The sequence below is a fragment of the Geotrypetes seraphini genome, chromosome 1, assembly GCF_902459505.1.
Source record: "Geotrypetes seraphini chromosome 1, aGeoSer1.1, whole genome shotgun sequence".
In the NCBI taxonomy this organism is placed as follows: Eukaryota; Metazoa; Chordata; class Amphibia; order Gymnophiona; family Dermophiidae; genus Geotrypetes; species Geotrypetes seraphini.
This window is the reverse complement of record NC_047084.1, coordinates 308,861,978-308,883,836: the sequence shown is the minus strand read 5'-3', so window position 1 is coordinate 308,883,836 and position 21,859 is coordinate 308,861,978. Positions and strand designations below refer to the sequence as shown.

At 44.5% G+C, this 21,859-nt stretch overlaps 1 protein-coding gene across 3 annotated transcripts in view; it reads right to left on the bottom strand.

The window, feature by feature from the left end:
* The window catches only part of ALPK1 (alpha kinase 1), a 224,032-nt gene that overhangs the window by 179,423 nt on the left and 22,750 nt on the right, over positions 1-21,859 (bottom strand). The window contains exon 1 of one of the 3 annotated variants that reach the window (XM_033955584.1): positions 14,465-14,562. The exons of the other annotated variants lie outside the window; for them this stretch is intronic. The gene's annotated coding sequence lies outside the window, so the exon portion shown is untranslated. Of the gene's footprint in view, positions 1-14,464; positions 14,563-21,859 lie in introns of those variants that run through there. 3 annotated transcript variants of the gene reach the window in all.

The following is a 21,859-nucleotide window of genomic DNA, read 5'->3' as shown; positions in this document are numbered from 1 at the left end:
CACTCAATCTCATCTGTAACTTGTCATTCTTGGTCAACCTGAACACTGTATATCCTGTATTCCTCCTGTCTCCTCCTTCTTCTGAAGCACCCTGATCACTGTACTTTGATTGCATCCCACCCTCTGTGCAATCTGCTTGCTGGAATACCCCTCTTCACCAAGAACCACTATTTGAACCCACGCGTTTTCCTCCGACAAAACTGACATTTGGACTTCATTGCTATTGATGTCACTGGTCAATCAGTTTGAATAATACCAGATGCAGGAATCCCAGAAATTTATACTTCCCGTCATGTAGAGAAGCTTAATGCTGATTGGCTGCTAAAATATCACTTCCGATTTGCAGCAAATGCTAAGTTGCTGATTGGTAAATTTTGATTCAATTTTCACACAGACACTTATGCCTGTTATCAAAATCATTCTGATCAATTTGATGTAACTGAATAGTCACAGTTATCAAAGAATTACCAGAAATTTCATGAAATTATACTTTTCAGTTGGTAGCTTAAATTATGTTAACTGAGTCTTAAATGACTTAATACTGTACTTGAATTTCATCTTGTGATGCATGACTTTTGCACACCACTGTATATTAATTCATCTCATGCTTATTCATTGTGGTAATTCTGAAACACAGACTGGCTAGGTGTGCCTCCAAGAAAGGTTTCAAAAGTACTGAACTGGAATGTGAAACTATGATTCAGGAGAACTTCCCAGGACTTGGTTTCAAACTCCTTTCCCTCTCTCTCCATGTAACTTTGAGCAAGTCATTATATCTTTCCAAAACTGAAAACCAAGAATTCCTTTTAAAGCAATTTTCCTGATCAGTAAATTAAAAACAAATTCTACTTTAAGTTATGCAAATTTTCCTATCACATATCTTCTTAATCCAACTCTGCCACCTACTGACTGAAGAATATTTCAGTGTTAGACCTCCATTATTTAGTCAGCAAACTTTTCATGCTCCTCTGTGGATTATGGTTTATAGTTCAATTAAAAGTGCATTTACTGCACTTTCTGAACAAGCAGAGCAGAGCAGTGCACAATAAAATTAGTACCAAAACATTAAAATTAATCAGAGGGAAAGGAACTCCATTAAAAATATAGGACAGAGAAAAAAACAAAAGAAAGTTGCAGAATAGGTCTCTCAACCCAAGCCAACCATCCATTAATAACATCAGCCTCACAAAAAACAAAGGCTACTGCTACTACTTATCACTTACATAGCTCTGAAAGGCGTATGCAACGCTGTACATTTTAACATTTATAGACAGTCCCTTCTTACAATCTAACTTGGACAGACACAACATATACCGGTAAATTTTTTAAGTGGTTTTAACCGATTGTGTACATGAAATTGTAATCCCTTAGGGTCTAGGGCAGGGGTAGGGAACTCAGGTCCTCGAGAGCCGTATTCCAGTCGGGTTTTCAGGATTTCCCCAATGAATATGCATTGAAAGCAGTGCATGCAAATAGATCTCATGCATATTCATTGGGGAAATCCTGAAAACTCAACTGGAATACGGCTCTTGAGGACCGGAGTTCCCTACCCCTGGTCTAGGGAGTCAGGCAGGAAATAATGCAAAATAAAATAAATCTATATGTATGCACACACACACACACACATATATATATATATATATATATATATATATACACATACATATTAATCTCGCAATAGCTTGCACTGTAGTAAATGACAACATTTTATGAACATAGTCCCTGTGACAGATACTGTTAGCAAAGCATTATCCAAATAACTGACTTTTGGGGGGGAAAAAAAACCCCACCACCTCCTCAACTTCCTTTAATTTTCTTTGCTCATGTTGTTTTTCTCCCTCAGTGCATATCTTAGCTAAACACACTTTCTTATTTATACAGAATACTAATGAGAGACTGAGCACAAAGTATTCTCTCTTTAATCGGGAAATTCTCAGGTGATCACCAGGTTTAGTCACAGCAATGTCTTGGAGGTTGACACATTATTCCTATCATAACCAGGACAATTTTGAAGGCAGTCTTCCCTCTTTATAATGAACACAAAGAGCTAATGCACTAATAAATTATTTTCTAACTAGTCTTTAAACCCGTTACATTAATGGGTGCTAGAATGTGTGTGTGTGTGTCTGTATTTCTTTCTTTCTCTCTCTCCTTAGCCTGTTTCTGTATTTCTTTTTCCTCGGCTGTCCACCACCACCTCTTGCCTGCTCTCCCTGTCCATTCTCCCTTCCTTTTTCTTCCTCTGTGTCACCACCACCCCTTCACTGGTCCCCTTATCCAGCAGCAGCCCATCTCCCTTTGTTTTAACTCTCCCCTTCCTTTTTCTTCCCCTGTGTCCACCACCACCCCTTCACTGGTCCCCTTATCCAGCAGCAGCCCTTCTTCCTTTGTTTTAACTCCCCCTATGTCCAATTCTTTCCTGCTCCCCCTGTCCAGCAGTAGGCCTCCCTTCCTTTTTCTGCCTCCCCCGTCCATCAGCACCTCTTCCCCTGTCCAGCAGCACCTCTTTTTTGCTCCCCCTGTCCAGCAGTAGGCCTCCCTTCCTTTTTTTTGCCCCCCACCCCGTCCATCAGCAGCTTTTCCCCTGTCCAGCAGTACCTCTTTTCTATTCCCCCTGTCCAGCAGTAGGCCTCCCTTCCTTTTTCTGTCCCCCCTGTCCATCAGCACCTCTTCCCCTGTCCAGCAGTATCTCTTTTCTGTTCCCCCTGTCCAGCAGGAGGCCTCCCTTCTTTTTTTTGCCCCCTCCCCCGGTCCATCAGCACCTCTTCCCATGTCCAGCAGCAACCCTTACCTCCTTTATTTTTTGTCTGCCCTCCACCGACATCTGCCTAAAGCCGCCGCAGCCTGCAGGCACCGACAGCCTCTGCGGCCTGCTCCCACTCCCTCTTCGCCGTCGCTTCCCATCTCCCCCCCCCCCGGGAAGCTTCGTTTCCGGCTTCGGCAGCCTCCTGTCTGCGGGCCACCCACCCGTCTGTGTTTGAATTCAAAGCCGAAGCCGCAGCTCCTCTCTCGATCCCCACCTGGTGCGTTTCGAGAGAGGAGCTCCGGCGGGCGGGTGAGGAGGGTGAGAAGATGCTGGCAGGTGCGCCTGTGCCCCCCCCTCCGATTCAGCGGCAGCAGTGAGGTGGCACTCTGGAGGTGAGTGACGGCGAGGGGGTGTTGCTCTGTGTTCTGGCCTGCCTCCGTGTTCAAAAATCGAATTTGGCACAGAGGCACATCTTACGGAGCCAGGAATCACAAAACTCTAAGTGCGCATGCGCGCTTAGAGTTTTATTATATAAGATAAACACAAAATGGGGGTCACAAAATGTCCTTTAGTACATCAGGTTCTTTTTGTTTTTGCTACACTTCTCCCTACCAATTGGTATGCACAATTGTAGTTGGAAAATTTAATAAAGATTTTTTTTTTTAAAACCAACTTCACCAATTTCAATAAAATTTGGGATACATCATCCTGAATAAATTTGCAATAAGCTTACACTTGTGTCAGCCATCTCATCTAAATGAGGTCACCACCACCTAGCGCTTATCATCATAATATGCACAGATGCAGTTTTGCTTTAAATATAAATAGTTACCATAGTTTTCAGTCATGAGGATCTGATGCCTGAGGAGGAAAAGAATCAGATCCAGATGTAACTTTCCCCTCCCTCAGGCCTTTTCCCAAGTCGAAAATGGCCCTTCACAATTGGGACAAACAAGCTGTACTAAGCTGCTGGCTCTTGCGGGTCCCACAGTGCCTGCCCACTGGCATACTTGACCACGTGACAAACACAAGCAGCCTGCTAAGAGTCAGGAAATCCTCCTCAACCCGAACAGTCCTGTTGCTCCCTGGACTTTCCTAATGTGCTAATTGTGGAAATCCCTCACTCTCAAGTAAAAGGGATTTATTTCTTCAATGAAGCTCTGTGCTGCTCATTTTTTTTTGGGGGGGGGGAAGAGCTATTAAAGCTGTAGTAGCAGCAAAAACAAGCTCTTTTCCCTAACACAGGGAAGAGCAGAAAGGTTAAAAAAAAAAAAAAAAAAAGCCAGTCAAGGCAGGGTTAGGGGATGGAGACCCACACCCCTGGGCAAGGTACCAGGGGACCAAGCCTAAAGCCATAGCCAACAGCGCTTTCAAGTGCAAACTGAGGACTAGGGGCCACTGAGAGATAACGCCGAGCCTAGGGATCCTTCTTTCTGCCGTGTTTCATGGAAACAGGAAGTTACTTCACAGGAGGTGGGACGTGGCAGAAGAAGAACCTTTGGCTGGCAGAACAGTCTTGATTGTTGCTGCCTGCCATTCAATGATTCCAGGCAAGTAGTGGTTGTTTTGGGGTTGGGGGTTATGAAGGAAAGATGCTAAATATCACCTGGGGTGCCAAGCCCCAAATAATCTTTCCCCCTGCCCCATCCCTTCGGTGGCCTTTCTGGAGATTGTAGAGCCAAACTCCAGGCTCGACCAGGTATGAAACAAATCCATAAACCTAGGAATGGCCCATATGCTCAACCAAGCTGCACAGTTATGACCAGCAAAGGGGCACCAACAGCAACTTATCGCCTACTGAAGATAGATACAGCTTATCCAGTGATGTCACTGATAGAATTCAGTCTTTTTTCTCTACCTGCTGAGCAGTGAGCTGATGCTAAACAACATCTCTTTTCATAGCAAGTTAATCGTTTCATTTTCATATCATTATATGATGAAACTTCCAAAATGAGGTTCAGTGTTGAATTTTAACAAAGTATTTCAGATAGGTTTTTAAGCCTTCTAAGATGTGTACACAAAATTTTAATGATCTTTCCCTTTTAAATGTTTGAGCTCTTTTTAAATTTCTTGGAATTACCCTTGGAATTTCCCTTGAAATTCAGACGCTGACTATTAGGTTATTCTGGTTTTTCCAGTCACACTTGGCAGATTTTTGAAAAAACAAAACAGGCTTCTGAACTGAGAATAAGAGTTACAATTATATTTCTAGAAACTGACCTGTTAAACCAGTGATCTTCATTGCAAGGCCCGTGAGCCAATGGTGGCCATCTCAGACCTCTGGGGCAGCCAGTGGAGCCTTTGCAGAATATCATTCCCTCCCCTCCCCCTCTCTCCCCCCCCCCATTGTCCAGTGTTGAGTTCTGGCATTTTTTTTATTCTTTTTGTTTCCTGGCTTCCAATAATCTCAAGGGTTTACTTTAACTGTGCCTGTTTAACATTTAAGATCTTGTTTGGTTTTTGTCCTTTACTAATCCCTTTGTCTTGGAATTTAAACATACTTGGTATAACCAGAACCATACAAAAACTTAAACTTTCCTTTTCTTCACTGAAAGGCATCACCTCTACTAGCAAACTGGGGAAATCTTTATTTTTCAAAATAACTGATTTATGGAATAATATTCCTTTAGAGTTGTGAGATCTGGGCTCTCTTCAAATATTTTACAAACATCTGAAAATTGTTATTTTCAAAATTGTAAATCCCGTCCTTTCTTATCTTTATTATTATTAACCTTACTGTAAAGCAGGGGTGTCCAACCTTTTGGCTTCCCTGGGCCGCATTCGCTGAAAAAAAATGTTTCTGGGACTGCACAAACGTGCAAACACTGCAGCAAGACAGAGGGGGCACCAGCAAGACGGTAAACATCCGGGGGCAGCAGAAGGAAACACTGCATCGCCCTCGACCGGGGCCGCACAAAATACTTCACGGGGCTGCAGGTTGGACACCCCTGCTGTAAAGTGAACCAGGGGTCTCAAAGTCCCTCCTTGAAGGCCGCAATCCAGTCGGGTTTTCAGGATTCCCCCAATGAATATGCATGAGATCTATGTGCATGTACTGCTTTCAATGCATATTCATTGGGGAAATCCTGAAAACCCGACTGGATTGCAGCCCTCAAGGAGGGACTTTGAGATCCCTGCCAGTGTAAACTGAGTCGAGCTCTATCTGTATAGCGAAGACACGGTCTATAAACTTAAGTTTTAGTTTAGTTTAGAGACAGACATGGGGGAAGCCACTGCTTGCCCTGAATCAGATGCATGGAATGTTGCTATTCTTTGGGAGTTTTTGCCAGGTACTAGTGACCTGGATTTGCCACCGTGAGGATGAGCTACTGGGTTAGACAAAGCATTGGTCTGACCCAGTAAGGCTATTTTTATGTTCTTATGCAGAATCTTCTGCCATTGTCAGGGCCGGATTAACCAATAGGCCCAGTAGGCACATGCCTAGGGCCCGAAATGGTCAGGAGGGCCCGATGAAGGAGGGCATCAACACTGTTTTTTTCCAAATGGCAATGGGCTCCTTCAGCATTGATCAGCAATACAGTCCCCCCCTCCCCCCCGATTGGCAACACGGGCCACCCCATCGATGGAAAGTAAGACAAGCAAACAACACGGGTAAGAAAAGCAACAGAACTGTAATTTTGCAAGCGGTGCTGCTTGCCCAAAGCTTCCCTCTGACACAACTTCCTGTTTCTACCTGGGCGCGTCAGAGGGAAGCTTTGGGCAAGCAGCACCACTTGCAAAATTACAGTTCCTGTTGCCTTTCTTACCCACGTTGCTTGCTTGTCATACTTTCTGTCGATGGTGGGGGAGGTCTGTCGCCGATCGGTCTGTCGATGGGGGGGCCAGCATTGCCAATCGATGCTTGGGGGGGGAGGCATTGACGTTGTAAAATAAAAATAATAATCAGAGTAAAAGGTGAGTGGTGAGATGGGCCTGGGGGGGGCGGGAGAGAGAGAAGGGGGCAAGGCAGATGATGGAAGTGGGGAGAACTTGGGCCCAGCCCTCACCTCCTCACCACTGCTACTGCTTTCCCACATGCTGGATGGGGGGGGGAAAGAAGATAGTTAGTGAGATAGTGGAGGGGTAAAGGAAAGGGGTGGCAAGCTGTGAGTAGACACAGTGAAAAGAGGGAAACTGAGGGCTGGATAGTAAGAAAGAATTTAATTTAGACAGAGGCAGAAAATAGAGAAGGAAGACCAGAGAAGAAAAGAAAAGGAAAGGGAAGATAGATGAGAGAGATGCCAAATAACGGGGAAGGACACAGAGATATCAGATCCGAGTAAAGGAAATGAGAAGAGAGAGAGATGCTAAAAACCACAGGGGGAGGGAAGGAGAGATGGAAAGAAAGAGATGCCAAACTATGAGGGGAACAGAGGGAAGGTGATGGATGCCAGACCAAGGGAGGGAGTGGGCAGGTGCAGAGATGGCAGAGGGAGACAGACATTTTCTGGAAGGGACAGACAGTGGATGAGGAAGATGAGGAAAGCAAAAACCACATGACAAAGGTAGAAAAAAAAATTATATTTTTTAATTTTTTGCTTTAGGATAAAGTAGTATTGTAGCTGTGTTGATAAATGTTTAGAAATAAAAACAGTGATCCTTTTATTGGACTAATTTTGATTAACTTTCAGAGACCAAATTCTTCCTCAGGTTAGGACAGGATACTGTAACAGCAGTATACTTTACTGACCTAAGGAAAGAGGTTTTGACCTCTGAAAGCTAATTTAAAAAATGTATTAGTTCTATAAAATGGTATCACTTGTTTTCCATTTTTTGTTTTATTTTTATTTGTTAATTCGTAAAGTGATTTGTTATTTCTCTTTTTTCAAATTTACATCTGCTATCTTTATATTTTGTTCAGTATTGGGAGATATGCACCATTGTTTCTTCACCCCCCCTAAACTGTACTGTTCCTTCAGTTTGTAGTACAAGCCAGCATGCTGAATGCTCTGCACTGCCTCGATGGTCATAGAATTCTTATGATCGTCAGAACAGCGCAGAGCATTCAGCCCGCCAGCCGCTAAAAACCTCTTCCGTGCTTTTGTAAAAAAAGGGGTTTAGTTTGCGGGTGGGGTGGAGGCGGGGCTAGGAGGCCCAGTGTATTTGTGTGCCTAGGGGCCCTCAAAGAATTAATCCTGCCCTGCCCATTGTTTGATACAGAGCATTCTGCAGACGGAGACAACATAAGCAGACACCTTGCTTATGACCTTGAACATGACACAGAGTGTCTGTCACGTAATACCTCCCCAACAGTAACACCTGGAGGTATGCATTCTCATCCATGTATGGATTCTGACACAGCATCTTATGGCAGGCACACACCACATAGGAATCCATTGCTGCTTCAGACCCAAAGATAAAGCTTCAAACTATCTTTTGAGGACTAAGTCCCTCTGCTGTGCTTGGCAACCTGAGCTACCAATGAATCCACTTTAGGCTGAACAGACAGCTGCTGAAATTCAGAAGCCATAGGATACAGCTTGACATAATGCTAGAAATCCATAAGAAGCCCTCTGGGGCCTCCCAATGCTCCATAACTAGCATATGTGAGGGAAAAAATGTGGTCAAAGTCTTAGAGTCACTCATAACTGCACTGAGCTACCAAGGTCGGTGGAGATTCCAGGTTTAACTCATACCATCAGGTCTTCCCCCTGGTCAAGGGCTACCAACGCCTCTTGACTGCTGGCTTTTACCCAAGATCCACAATTTTCTAAAAGAAAAGATTTAATTCTGTAGCAGTAAAAACATGGACTCTGACCCCCAGTCTGCCCAGTTTTTCACTGACTGGCCTTCTGGTTCCTAATCTCGGGGGGGGGGGGTGGAGTGCACTTTGTGAGGAAGGATACCCTTGTGCAATCATGATGCACCCTCAGACGGCGCAGGAGGACCCTGACAACTTGACGTAGGCTTTCCACATAAGACTAACAAAATCTGGGGTAAAGCCCTGAGCAGGAAGTCCCCTTCAGGGAGACCCCTTCAGGGACTCACCATGTTTCCTCCTGGGCTCCAAGGTGTCCATACATCTGTTTCACCAACTCACCATCCATAGGCTCCGGAAGGGATTTCCTCCCTGAAAATAAGCCGTCTGTAATTCCCCAGCCCATGAAGTACCAGAGGAGGCTAAGTGCCCCCCCCCTAATATGCTCAGTGGCATGTGGTACACGGATGCTGCTCATCCGACCATCCAGTGTAATCCTGTGAGCAAGGAAACTTACCAAACCCTGCCCTTAGTTGCCCGGGAATAATGACAATTCCACCAGGGATCACCTGGCATGATACAGGAGTATCAAACAGAAACAAGGAAACAAAACCCCATGAAGAACAATAATAATAAAAAAAAAAAAAAAGTGGGGAGGGAACTGTACATATCAACCAGAAATAATGTATTAAAATTAAAACTAATGTTCTTGTCCAAATGATACAGGAGTAGAAATATCTGAGAAACCCATTACACTTGATTTTAACCTAAGTCAAGGTGTTTGAAGGAGATAGAGGTTTTCATTTTAAAATCAGGAAATCTAATATGGCTACTGCAGCAGCATTTTAGCCCCCCAAAAATGGCTTAAGGGAGCTTCACCCAAGTTTTAAAAACTCAAAAAAGGGGTATTTGGAGGTGTGGGACTCTGTTGCTAGCCCCAGAAACCACAAAAACCTACCCACCATGATGAGGGAAAGGAAATGCAATTGGCACCCGTTAAAGCCCATCCCAGACAGCCAGGGGGCCAAACAGCTTTCGCTCAAGTGCCTGATAAATCAGAGGCGAGTCTAGCTCCACACATGCAAATGCAGGCTGGCTAAACAGGTTCTCTAAAAAGGTTGCCCCGTTTCCTGCACACTTCCGCTCGGTGAGTCTGTGTCTTCTCCCAGGCAGAGCTGCCAAAGGACTACTGGGGTCCTCTTGAGCACTGAAAGCCTCACTAGTCAGATAAAAAAACCGAAAATAATTCCAAACAGATCAGAAAAATATCTTCTCAACTTGCTTTCAGAAGGAAAAAAATGGGTTATCTATCTATTCCTTTAATAAATCTCCAATTCCACTTTTATGAACTAAAACCTGCTCTTTAGGTTGCTCTATATCTTTCCTGTTTCTACCATTATCCTGCTCCCTTAACTCTTTAACTACTTGATACAATTCTAGGGATAAAAACATACTTGATCAGTGTAATGATTTTTTTTAAAAATTCTTGACCATATTATGAAATACTTTAAAACAGATGTTATCGACCAGATCACACAAGGAAACAGAGTTGTCTACATTAAAATTTGCATTCAACTTTTAATGAAACAATTTACTATTTATATTACATTGCTGTTGCATAGGCTTATTTTGTTTCCCAATCTCATATTCCTAAAATATCCCTGATAGCTAAAATAGTACCAATTTGTCGTCAGACCAAAGCAAAGGTGAGAAAAATATATTATTCACATGATAAAACTGGTGGAATTCATCAGAGACTTAGGGGTCCTTTTATTAAGACGCACTAGCAGGGTTAGCGCGTTGGACATTTCATCACACGCTAACCCCCACGGCCGGCTAAAAAACTAACGCCTGCTCAATGCAGGCATTAGCGGCTAGCGCATTAAACCCCTACCGCAGCTTGATAAAAGGACCCCTTAATAAATCCAATTCTCTGCCTCCCTCTGGATCTGAATATCACCCCATATATCCAGAAATTCCAACCTTTTTCAAGCACATTTGCTAAAAGTTAAATGCATATAATGAAAAGCATGACAGAGAGAAGAGCCTTAAAGAACACCCGATAGAAATACTAAGAGAATTTATTCTCTGTTCTTTTTGTTCAATACCATTCAAAAATTACCTGTCCTGGGAGACCCCCCAGCCAGTCGAGTTTTCAAGATATCCCTAATGAATATGCTTGAGGCAGATTTACATATAATAGAAGTGACAGGCATGCAAATCTGCTTCAGGCATATTCATTAGGGATATCTTGAATACCCAACTGGCTGGGGGTCCCCCAGAACAGGTTTAAGAACCACTGACCATGCTTACACAGGGCCACACAATCCCAAAGAATATAATTGCTAAAGTATATCTGAAAGCTCTACTGCAGTATATCGCAAACTGTGTGCCGCGGCAGATTCCAGGTGTGCCGCAAGATGCTGGCAAGGAGGAGAGGCACTGGCTGACTGCTTACAGGACGTGCCTCTCACATGAGAAACACGTCCTGTAGGCTGTCAGCAAGTACCTACAACTCTCCTCCTCTCCTCCACCAGCGAATGGACAGGTTCAGAGTCGCAGCCGGACGTTGATGAAGTCACGCAAGCACGTGACATTAGCACATCGACATCCGCACACTTCCGGATTCTTTCTGACCCCGGTGCCAAAAGATTTGCGGGACACTGCTCTACTGTATCAATATTTAGCCATAGTTCAACTCATCTGTCTAAGCAACAGTCAAACACTAACATCAGAAATACTATACTGTATCCTTTTATAAATCTCCCCTGAAAGGTATCAAGGACAATATCTTCCAAAAAAGGTCAGCCAGTTTGATTGGTGTAGTGCCAACCAAATTTGCCGACCCAATGTACACAGTGGCCCATCGAATGCTTTTCCATGCATTCGTACATTCTCCGATTCTGCAATGCAAATGACCTCATTAGTATTACAAGAAGTCATTAATATTAAAACTTGCCCATCAATCGATACCCTAACATTGCTTTGCCATACACTAAATTTAGCAATTACCTCAAATGACACTAAAAACATGACAGGTGCAGCAGACCTGTTGGTAACTGTGTTACCAACAGGTCTGCCATTTTTATTTATTTTTTAATGGACATAGATGTGCATGTGTTATGCACGCGTAATACCTGTCCCTATTTTTAAAAAGTCGTGCTACCCCCTCCCCAAACAACCACCCCAGGCTCCCCGATGACAGCCGCCAACAACTGTGGCCTCCCGATGACAGCAACCGACAGCCACTGCATCCACCCTCCAAAAGACGATGGCTGCATCCCCCTCAAGAGACAGGAGGGATACCTTTTATAGTGCATTCAGGCCACCTGGACCACTCCCCACACTCCCCCTCTCACCACCAAGTACACAAAAGAAGACTGGGGCTGGGGGTAGTCAGCTCAGAAGCCCCCCAGATCAAGCACATAACTCCATCCACTCCCATATTTCACTGTAGAAATCTGGTAAGAGGAACGCATACTCCCAAATGCCGGCAGGCTCACCTCTTCAAAATGGCAGGCCTTCCCCTTAGTGGTGCATCTTGGGATGGACCTGGAGGTGCCTAAGGTTCTGATTGACTGTCAAAACCTTCAATGCCACCCCTGAGCTAGTGGTAAGTGTCTAGCGGTCAAGGGCGGCATTTGTTTCTGTGCTGTTCTCTAAGCATTGGAATTTGTGGTTATCTTTGATGCGCACCTTGTTTCCAGTAATAGAACCTTTTGAACATTTTGCCCTCATTAACATGTGGGCTAGTTCTACGCTAATTGCCTCCTGAGTATTATAAGCAAGAAAACAGACAAAGGAACCGATGCTCAAAATCTAAGTTTAAACATCCCCCCCCCCCCATAAAGTCACATTTCCAGTCCTCCATTTCTCATATTTTCCCTCCAAACTAATTTGGAGATCATGTTTCTCCTGGACTGCAATGCCCAGACTTTTATTTCTTTCCTCTTTCTGTTTCCGTTCTTACAACTTTTAGTTTTACAACTGATTGCTTACTCCTTCTCTGGATTGTTTCTGACCTGGTACTTCTCAAAAAAAACAAAACAAAAGGGAATTGACCCTAAAATATCCACAGAGAAGAAAATCCAGAGAAAACCAAAAAAACTCTGTGGAGCGACAAAGTTCCAAAGGTACACTAAAATCATCCACATAAAATAAATTCATCCACATAAAAGCCTTAAAGGACCTAGTCCGCTAGGGATACAGGACCCAACATGGTCCGCGTTTCGACAAAAAGTCTTCTTCAGGGGTCCTATAAATAATGAGGAGTACATTAAGAATGCATTATGAATAGTAGTGGTGATGAGATATAAGACTGTGAATGATATCTGACATGCAAAGAGTATGAAAGATGTGTGATAAAGGACACAGTGATGTAAATGGCACTAATAAAAATGAGTTGGTGAAAAAAAGTGGTAAATATCAAATACAGTGGTACCTTGGATTACGAGCATAATCCGTTCCAGGAGCATGCTCGTAATCCAAAATGCTCGTTTATCAAAGCGAGTTTCCCCATAGGAAATAATGAAACTTGCTTTGATACGTTCCCCCCCCCCCCCCCCCGAGAACCGGCATTGCTCCCCTCGAAGGCCCCCCCTGCGATCAGGCCCCCCCCTGCAATCCAGCACCCCTCCTGCCTCGAACCGGCACCCTCCCCCGACACGATCAGACATCCCCCCCCCCGACACAATTGGGCACCCCCCCCGCCGCTTCTTACCCTCATCTGGGCTCTTGAAGATCTGCTACTCGTCTGCTGGGCCTTGAGCATTTGAGCATGCTCAAGGCCTGCAAGTTCACGTTCACGTTCAGAACGTGAACTCGCAGGCCTTGAGCATGCTCAGATGCTCAAGGCCCAGCAGACGAGTAGGCAGATCTTCAAGAGCCCAGATGAGGGTAAGAAGCGGCGGTGGGGTGCCCAATTGTGTCGGGGGGGATGTCGGATCGTGTCGGGGCGGGGGGGTGCTCAATCGTTTCGGGGGGGTCGGATCATGGCGGGGGGGGTGCCCAATCGTGGCGGGGGGGGAGTGCCAGATCGCGGGGGGGGGGGGGGGGTGCCGGATTGCGGGGGGGGGGGGTGTGCTCGTAAATCAAGCCATGCTCGGTTTCCGAGGCACCGATTTTGCAAATGTTTTGCTCGTCTTGCAAAACACTCACAAACCGGTGCACTCGTAAACCGAGGTACCACTGTATGTGAAAACAGAAAATATTTGAGTCTATGCAAAATGCAGAGTGAAGTGAAAAACTTAAATATATTATAAAAATGGTGGACATGCGAAGACCATGCTAAACAAATGATCTGTGAATACTTGTGTTTAAATAAGCTGGAAAGACACAAAGGGAACTATATAGGACAAAAAATGAATGAAGGTCCTATAAAGGTGAATACGTGGGAAACTAATCAATACAAAGAGATTAAAATAACATTGAATTTAAAATTAAAGGAATTAAAACCATATATAAAACTCTATACTATTGCCAAGTATAAAATTAAGCATATTAGCAAAGCCATGTAGAATGTTTTAAAACCCCAAAACAGATACATATGATAGAAAAAAGAAAGGGATACGCAGTAAAAAAAAAAAAAAGGGGGGGGGGTGAAAGCTTCCGATAAAGAGGCTAAATTGAAAACCTAATTGAAAAACTAACAAGTCAAAAGCCATACAAGTTAGCATACCCAGTGAACTGTGATTGAAAGAAAAACAGTGAGAAGTCACAGGAAAGTGATAGTGGGGGGATGGTTTCAGTAAAGGAACCATGCTGCACATTACTAAATAACACTAAAAAATATTATGCAAAGTAAAAAACAGATAAGGGATATAAAAATACATAACTGAATACTGCTAATTAAGAGAACAACAATATGAAAGACATCCAGTGAAAGTCAAGAGGAAAATGAAAGCTGAGAAGACCCATGACATCCTTGAAAAGTGCAGTGTAAAAGTGCTGTGCAGGTTTAACAGAACAGAAGCAGAAACCAAAATGAAAACCAAAGTAAAAAACAAGTTAGAAGCACTTACCAATTGTGTGGTGAGTAGGAAGTGAGACACTGCTTGCATTTGCAATAGAAAGGACGTGCATTGAAGGAGGAGCAATTAAACATGGGATCTGATTGGTGGATTGTGCCACAAAACAAAAAGAGAGAGGGGGAAAAAGGAAGCTAGCAAAACTGAAATAAGTGAATGCTAGTTGAAGTGAATTGTTCCAAACACATATTAAAAGTTAGGTGGATTGCTAGAAAAAAGGAGGATTACTAGAAAAAGGATAAACATCAAAGAAAGAGCATAAAGGAAGAGTATAAATTGCATTACAGAAATTAAAATGGACCCTAATTAATGGAACATTCCATATGACAGGAGATGAGAAGAAATGGGAATTGCTGAAATGAATGAAATCTAGTCGAGTGCAATATCAAAAAAGCATCAACACACATTAAGAATATGTTTTAAATATATCAGTGAAGGACTTTGGTAAATGAATTTTGTACAAAAGATAAAAGATTTCAAATATAGGGAGGAAGTGATGTCGAGCTCCTGTATGGCTGCTTAATTTGAGAGCTCCATCGGGGCCGAGGAGCAAATAGAGAAATACAGCCTTTCAGTGCATAGTTTTGGCGCATCGAGGGGTCCTTTTCCTCTTCTCCGTATGGCAGCGAAGAAAAAGTTGGATAAATTCTGCTTTCCAGCCGGGGAGGCTGATCGGCAGGAGGGGGCAGGCGGAGGCTTGAGCGCTATGAAGAAAAAAAAAAAAAAAAAGGCGCCGGTGCCCTCGGAATCCGAAGATGAAGAAATTATTTTTGACACCCCAGAGGACACTGAAAACATCCCGCAAATACTGCAATCGTGGTTTCAGGACCTTAAAAATGAAATCATTGGGGTTCGAAAGGATCTGAAAGACACCATGGCAGAAATAAGATCGGAGGTCGTGGAACTTGGAAGATGGGTGGCGGTAATGGAGGAGCACGTTTCAGACCTGGCATGGGATGTTATAAAGGCAAGGGTAGCTCAGGACAAAACGGACACCACGTTGCAAGCTTTACAACTGCAGGTTGAGGATCTAGAAAACTGATCCCGTCGCTGCAATTTAAGGTTCATGGGTGTGCCGGATACTGAAGAGCATAAAGATTGTGCAACCCTAGTACAGGACATTTGTGCGGCATTGTTATCCGAATCGGGGAATTCCCCTGCAGAGAAGATTGTTCTGGTCCGGGCGCACCGCAGTTTGGGACCAGCACGCAGTTCTGGACCTAAATATATCATAGCTTGCTTTGCGGACTTTGGTCTAAAAGAAATGATTTTGCAAGCAGGACTTTAAATGGAATAACATTGGAGTGGGAATATTTCAAGATTTGTCCTAGGCTACCCTGCAGAAACGTCAGAATTTTAAGGAAGTAACACAGGTGCTTCATTCGGAGGGCCATAGATATAGATGGTTTTTCCCATTTGGAGTACAGTTAACTATCAATGGAAAATCTAGAAAAGTTCAGGACGTGGATGAGGCTTGGGCCGTATTAAAGGAACTGGGCTGTAAAAATATACCTGATATTTCGGGACCAATGCACAAGGTGGCCGAAAAGAGAACCCAGGGGCTATGGACAACAGTGACTCGGTCCAGCACCAAACAAATGCGAGTTAATACCTGGACTTGTTTCGCTGATAGATCCTTGGTTAGTTCTTTTGGACTGGGAGTTAACAACTTTGTGGAGGACATGAGGGCTGAGAGTCTTCAGGGTGGACATTTTTGGGGTTGGTAGTAGAGAGGGTTATTCTTGTTTAGAAAGCCATATGTGTTCTTTTGAGTTTTGTCCTGCTGTTTACGGGGGGGAGGGATTGTTCACTGAGCCTTAACAGCGGGGTGGTTGAGGGGGTGAAGGGGGACTTTTGGTTGGACTGGGAAGGTTAACAGAGGGGTATTTTGGTGGCCTTTAGGGGGGGAACTTCACTTCTTTGCTCTGACCAGAGGGTGGCCCAGTCAGAAATTATAGGGGGGGGAGTCAGGGGGGAAGGGCAGGGGGGTAGGGGTGGTGTAGGTGTACGGGTGCTGAATCCTGGAGTGGGGGGGAGGGTTAATGGGAGAGTTAGCCAACTTTTGATAGGTTCTTGGAATGTTAATGGTTTAAATCAGTGATTCCCAACCCTGTCCTGGAGGAACACTAGGCCAATTGGGTTTTCAGGCTAGCCCTAATGAATATGCATGAAGCAAATTTGCATGCCTATCACTTCCATCATATGCAAATCTCTCTCATGCATATTCATTAGGGCTAGCCTGAAAACCCGATTGGCCTGGTGTTCCTCCAGGACAGGGTTGGGAATCACTGGTTTAAATAATCCGGGGAAGAGGAGTATTGTTTTTCGGGAATTACAAAGGTTACATTGGGATATTTGTCTTTTACAGGAACCTCATTTAAGATCATTCTAGAGGGGGGCGACATGAGGGAGGGAGACATAGTAAAGCTCTTTTGAGGTTGATGCACACACTGGGATTGGTGCATTGTTGGAGACTTCTTCATAGTTCCATTAAAAATTATACTCATTATTCCCATTCTACTAACACGTATACTAGAATTGATGGGTTGTGGGCTCACAGGAATTTGTGGAGGGAGATACAACGGGCAGAGATAGGAATGATTATAATTTCAGATCATGCTCCAGTTTGAATCTCATGTACGGGGCTACTGGTAGCTACGGGAAATCGATTTTGGCGCCTTAATGCATCACTCTTGGGGGATCCTATCATATTGTGTAAGGTACGGGACACGATTATAGCCTACTTAAATGACAATGATAATGGAGAGGTGGGGGGATGGATGCTTTAAAGGCTGTCATACGGGGAGTTTTTGTTAAATGGGGAGCTCGCAAGAAGAAGGATAGGGTACAACGTTCTCTTGGGCTCCGAGAGAGGATAGTGCAGTTGGAGCACCAGCACAAATTAACTCCGACTCCAACCGTATACAAGCTTTTGAAACGGGCTAGACTGGACCTTCATCACCTTTAATTGGAAGAAGTGGAATTTAGGAAAGCTCAATTAAAACAGGCTATATTTGAGAGTGGCAATAGATCTAGTGCAATGCTGGCCCGCTTCTTGTGAGCTCGGAGGGTACATAATACAATAAAGGGGGTGAAAAATAGCCTGGGGACCACTGAGTATAATGATAAACGGATCAGAGAGGCGTTTGTGGATTTTTTTCTCCTGTTTATACCATGGGGATCAACTGGGCTTTTCTGAAAATATTGAGGAATTTTTGGATAAGATAGATTTAACTAGGCTGCCCCCATCTGTTGGTGAAGACTTGGCCTGACCTGTTACGGAGGGAGAAGTTCATGATGTTATTAAAGGATTGAAGGGGGGTAAGTCTCCTGGGGTAGATGGTCTTTCTAATATCTTTTATAAACGGCTGGGAGACCAATTATGCCCATTATTAGTACGTGTTTGTAATGGGGTGAGGGAAGGGAAGCCCTTGCCGAGATCTATGGGGGAAGCAGGTATTTCATTGTTATTAAAGCCAGTTAAAACTCCAGAGCATTGTGATTCTTACCAGCCCTCTCGTTGCTTAATGTAAATGCTAAGATTATTGCGAAGGTGCTGGCGACGAGACTGGGCTGGGTTTTACCTGAGTTGATCCACATAGATCAGTCCAGCTTTATTCAGCGCCATCAAGTGGGAGATAACATATGTCGAACTTTGCATTTGATGTGGGGAGCTCAGACCTTTCAACATCCTATGGTCTTGCTCTCAATAGATGCAGAGAAAGCTTTTTGACAAAGTACACTGGGAGTTTCTCTGGGCTGTGCTTGACAGGATGGGGTTGGGGGGGTTTGGACAGTGAATTAAAAGTTTCTATATGGAACCGCGGGCATGCCTCCGTATTAATGGATTTTATTCTAATTTCTTTAATATTCATTGTGGAACGCGTCAGGGGTGTCCTTTGTCACCCCTGTTGTTTGCTCTATACTTGAAGCCATTGGCATGTTATATTAGGGACCAGGCGGCTATTAAGGGATTGCATATGGGGGCCGGGAACATAAAATATCTTTGTTTGCTGATGATATTCTTTTATATGTCCGTGACCCCTGTTCTTCGTTTCCAGTATTGGTAGAAGTGTTTCAAGCGTTTCATCAGGTCTCGGGATTTACCATTAACTTGGATAAATCAGAGTTTTTGTGGGTTTCTATAACAGATGTTGTAGCACAGGGATTGGTGACAGATTATTCATTAAGAAGAGCACAGACTTGTATTAAATATTTGGGAATCCAGCTTCCGCAAGATTTGTCGAAACTCTATGCACTTAATTATGCTAAGATAGTGCAACAGATTCGCGCAGATTTACAGCACTGGCAAGGGTTATGGTTGTCCTGGTGGGGCCGTATTGCGCCCACCTACTTCGCAGGGCTTTAAACTAGGTAAGTTGGGGGAGGGGACCTACTCATATACTGGGGTGGAAAGGAACTATCCTGATGGGATGAGTCGACACTCGGTTTCAGAGTTAAGGACCCAATTTGCAAACAGTTCTCTAGGAGCCACACAGACTCAGTCAGGAATAGCCTTACAGGGACTAAGCAAACACAAAGTGTGGAGGGCCATGTATGTTAATGCACACAGTTTAGGCAATAAAATTCTAGAACTGGAAACTGAAATAAGGGATGCCAACCTAGACGTGGTGGCAATATCCGAGACTTGGTTCACGGACGCACATGGGTGGGATATGGCTATACCAGGGTACAATCTACTTCGTCAGGACAGAGAGGGCAGATTAGGTGGAGGGGTAGCACTATACATTAAAGAGGACATAAAAACCACCAGGATCACTGATGTCAAGTATACCGGGGAGTCCCTCTGGGTGAACCTGGCACGAGGGGGTAAAAAATGCCTGTATCTTGGTGTGGTATACAGACCTCCAAGACAACCGGAAAACATGGACGCAGAATTAATTGAAGACATAGAGAATATAACTCTATGGGGCGACACTGTGCTGCTGGGGGACTTCAACATGCCTGATGCAGACTGGAACACATTTTCAGCAGCAACCAGCAGCAGCAGGAGGCTTTTGAACTCCATAAAAGGAGTACATCTCAGACAGATGGTAACGGAGCCCACTAGGGCCCAGACGATCCTACTACCTGGTACTCACCAACGGGGAAAGCGTCTCAGAGGTCTCGGTAGGAGATACGCTAGCCTCCAGCAACCATAACATGGTATGGTTCAACATTGGGAAAGGATCCCCTAAATCAATTACAAAAACAAAGGTGCTCAAATTCCGGGGCACCGACTTCGCACGCATGGGAGATCTCGTTCATCACACGCTGCAGGACCAAGCAGAGACCGGCAATGTGGAAACTATGTGGTCGTACCTGAAATCATCCATACACGAAGCAACTAATCGCTACATAAAATCAGTAGATAAACGGCAAAGAAACAACAAACCTCAATGGTTCACTGAAGAGATCTCACTCCTCATTAAGGAGAAGAAAAAAGCATTTCTTTCCTACAAACGCACGCAGAGAGGAGAAACTAAAGTAGAATATAAGACGAGATCTGCAGCAGTCAAAACAGCAGTTAGGGAGGCCAAACGTCGAGTGGAAGAAACTCTGGCAAAAAACATTAAAAAAGGGGACATATCCTTCTTTAGGTATATCAGCGATAGGAAAAGGAACACAGACGGTATAGTACGCCTTAGACAACCGGACGGAAACTACGCGGTGGCAGATTCAGAAAAAGCAGAACTACTAAATGAATATTTCTGCTCAGTCTTCACCTGCGAAGCACCGGGACACGGTCCACAGTTGATGATAAAACAAGACGTGGATGACCCATTTCAGAATTTTGAGTTCACACCTGGGGACGTCTACAACGAACTGGCAAGGCTAAAGGTAAACAAGGCCATGGGACCGGACAATTTACACCCAAGAGTGCTCAGAGAATTGAGAGATGTCTTGGCGGAACCGTTGGCAGTGCTCTTCAATCTCTCACTAAGTACAGGGAAAGTTCCGTTGGACTGGAAAACAGCCAACGTCGTTCCTCTACATAAAAAGGGTTGCAGGGCTGAGGCTGCGAACTATAGACCGGTAAGCCTCACCTCAATAGTGTGTAAACTAATGGAAACACTAATTAAGTATAAATTAGATACGATCCTGAACGAGGGAAATCTCCGGGATCCCAGCCAACATGGATTCACCAAGGGTAGGTCATGTCAGTCCAATCTAATCAGCTTCTTTGTCTGGGTAACAAGAAGACTGGACTCAGGAGAGTCCTTGGACGTCGTGTACCTGGACTTCAGCAAAGCGTTTGACAGCGTCCCACACCGCAGGCTGCTGAACAAGATGAAATCGATGGGATTAGGAGAGACTCTAACTGCATGGGTTAAAGATTGGCTTAGTGGCAGACTTCAGAGGGTGGTGGTCAACGGTACCCTCTCTAAAATGTCGGAGGTGACCAGCGGAGTGCCACAGGGTTCGGTCCTGGGCCCACTCCTCTTCAACATATTCATTGGGGATCTAACTCAAGGGCTTCAAGGCAAGGTAACCTTATTCGCTGATGACGCCAAACTATGCAATATAGTAAACGGCTATAATCTTCAGGATGCTATGGAGCAAGACCTGCGTACTTTAGAAAATTGGTCCTTGATCTGGCAGCTGGGCTTCAACGCCAAGAAATGTAAGGTCATGCATCTCGGTAACGGAAATCCTTGCAGAACTTACACCCTGAATGGAGAAACTTTAGCCAGGACTACGGCAGAACGAGACTTAGGAGTAATCATCAGTGCTGACATGAAAGCAGCCACTCAAGTGGAGAAGGCTTCATCTAAAGCATGGCAAATGATAGGTTGTATCAAGAGAAGCTTCGTCAACAGGAAACCTGAAGTCATGATGCCATTGTACAGAGCCATGGTGAGACCGCATCTGGAATACTGTGTGCAATTCTGGAGGCCACATTACCATAAGGATGTGCTCAGAGTTGAATCGGTTCAGCGGATGACCACCAGGATGGTCTCGGGGCTAAAGGGTATCCCGTACGAGGAAAGACTGAGCAAATTGCAGCTCTACACTCTCGAGGAGCGTAGGGAGAGGGGAGACATGATTGAGACATTTAAGTACATCACGGGACGGGTCGAGGTGGAAGATGATATCTTTCTTCTCAAGGGACCCTCGACTACAAGAGGACATCCACTCAAGCTCAGGGGAGGGAAGTTTCGTGGAGACGCCAGGAAGTACTTCTTCACGGAGAGAGTGATTGAGCACTGGAACAAGCTTCCAGTGCAGGTGGTCGAGGCACGCAGCATCCCAGACTTCAAGAACAAATGGGATACCTATGTGGGATCCCTGCGAGGTCATGCCAAGGGATAGGGTCACTAGGACTGAATGAGCGGGTCAGTAGAGTGACAGTATAATCACAATTATACTTTCAGGGGTCAGTAGACT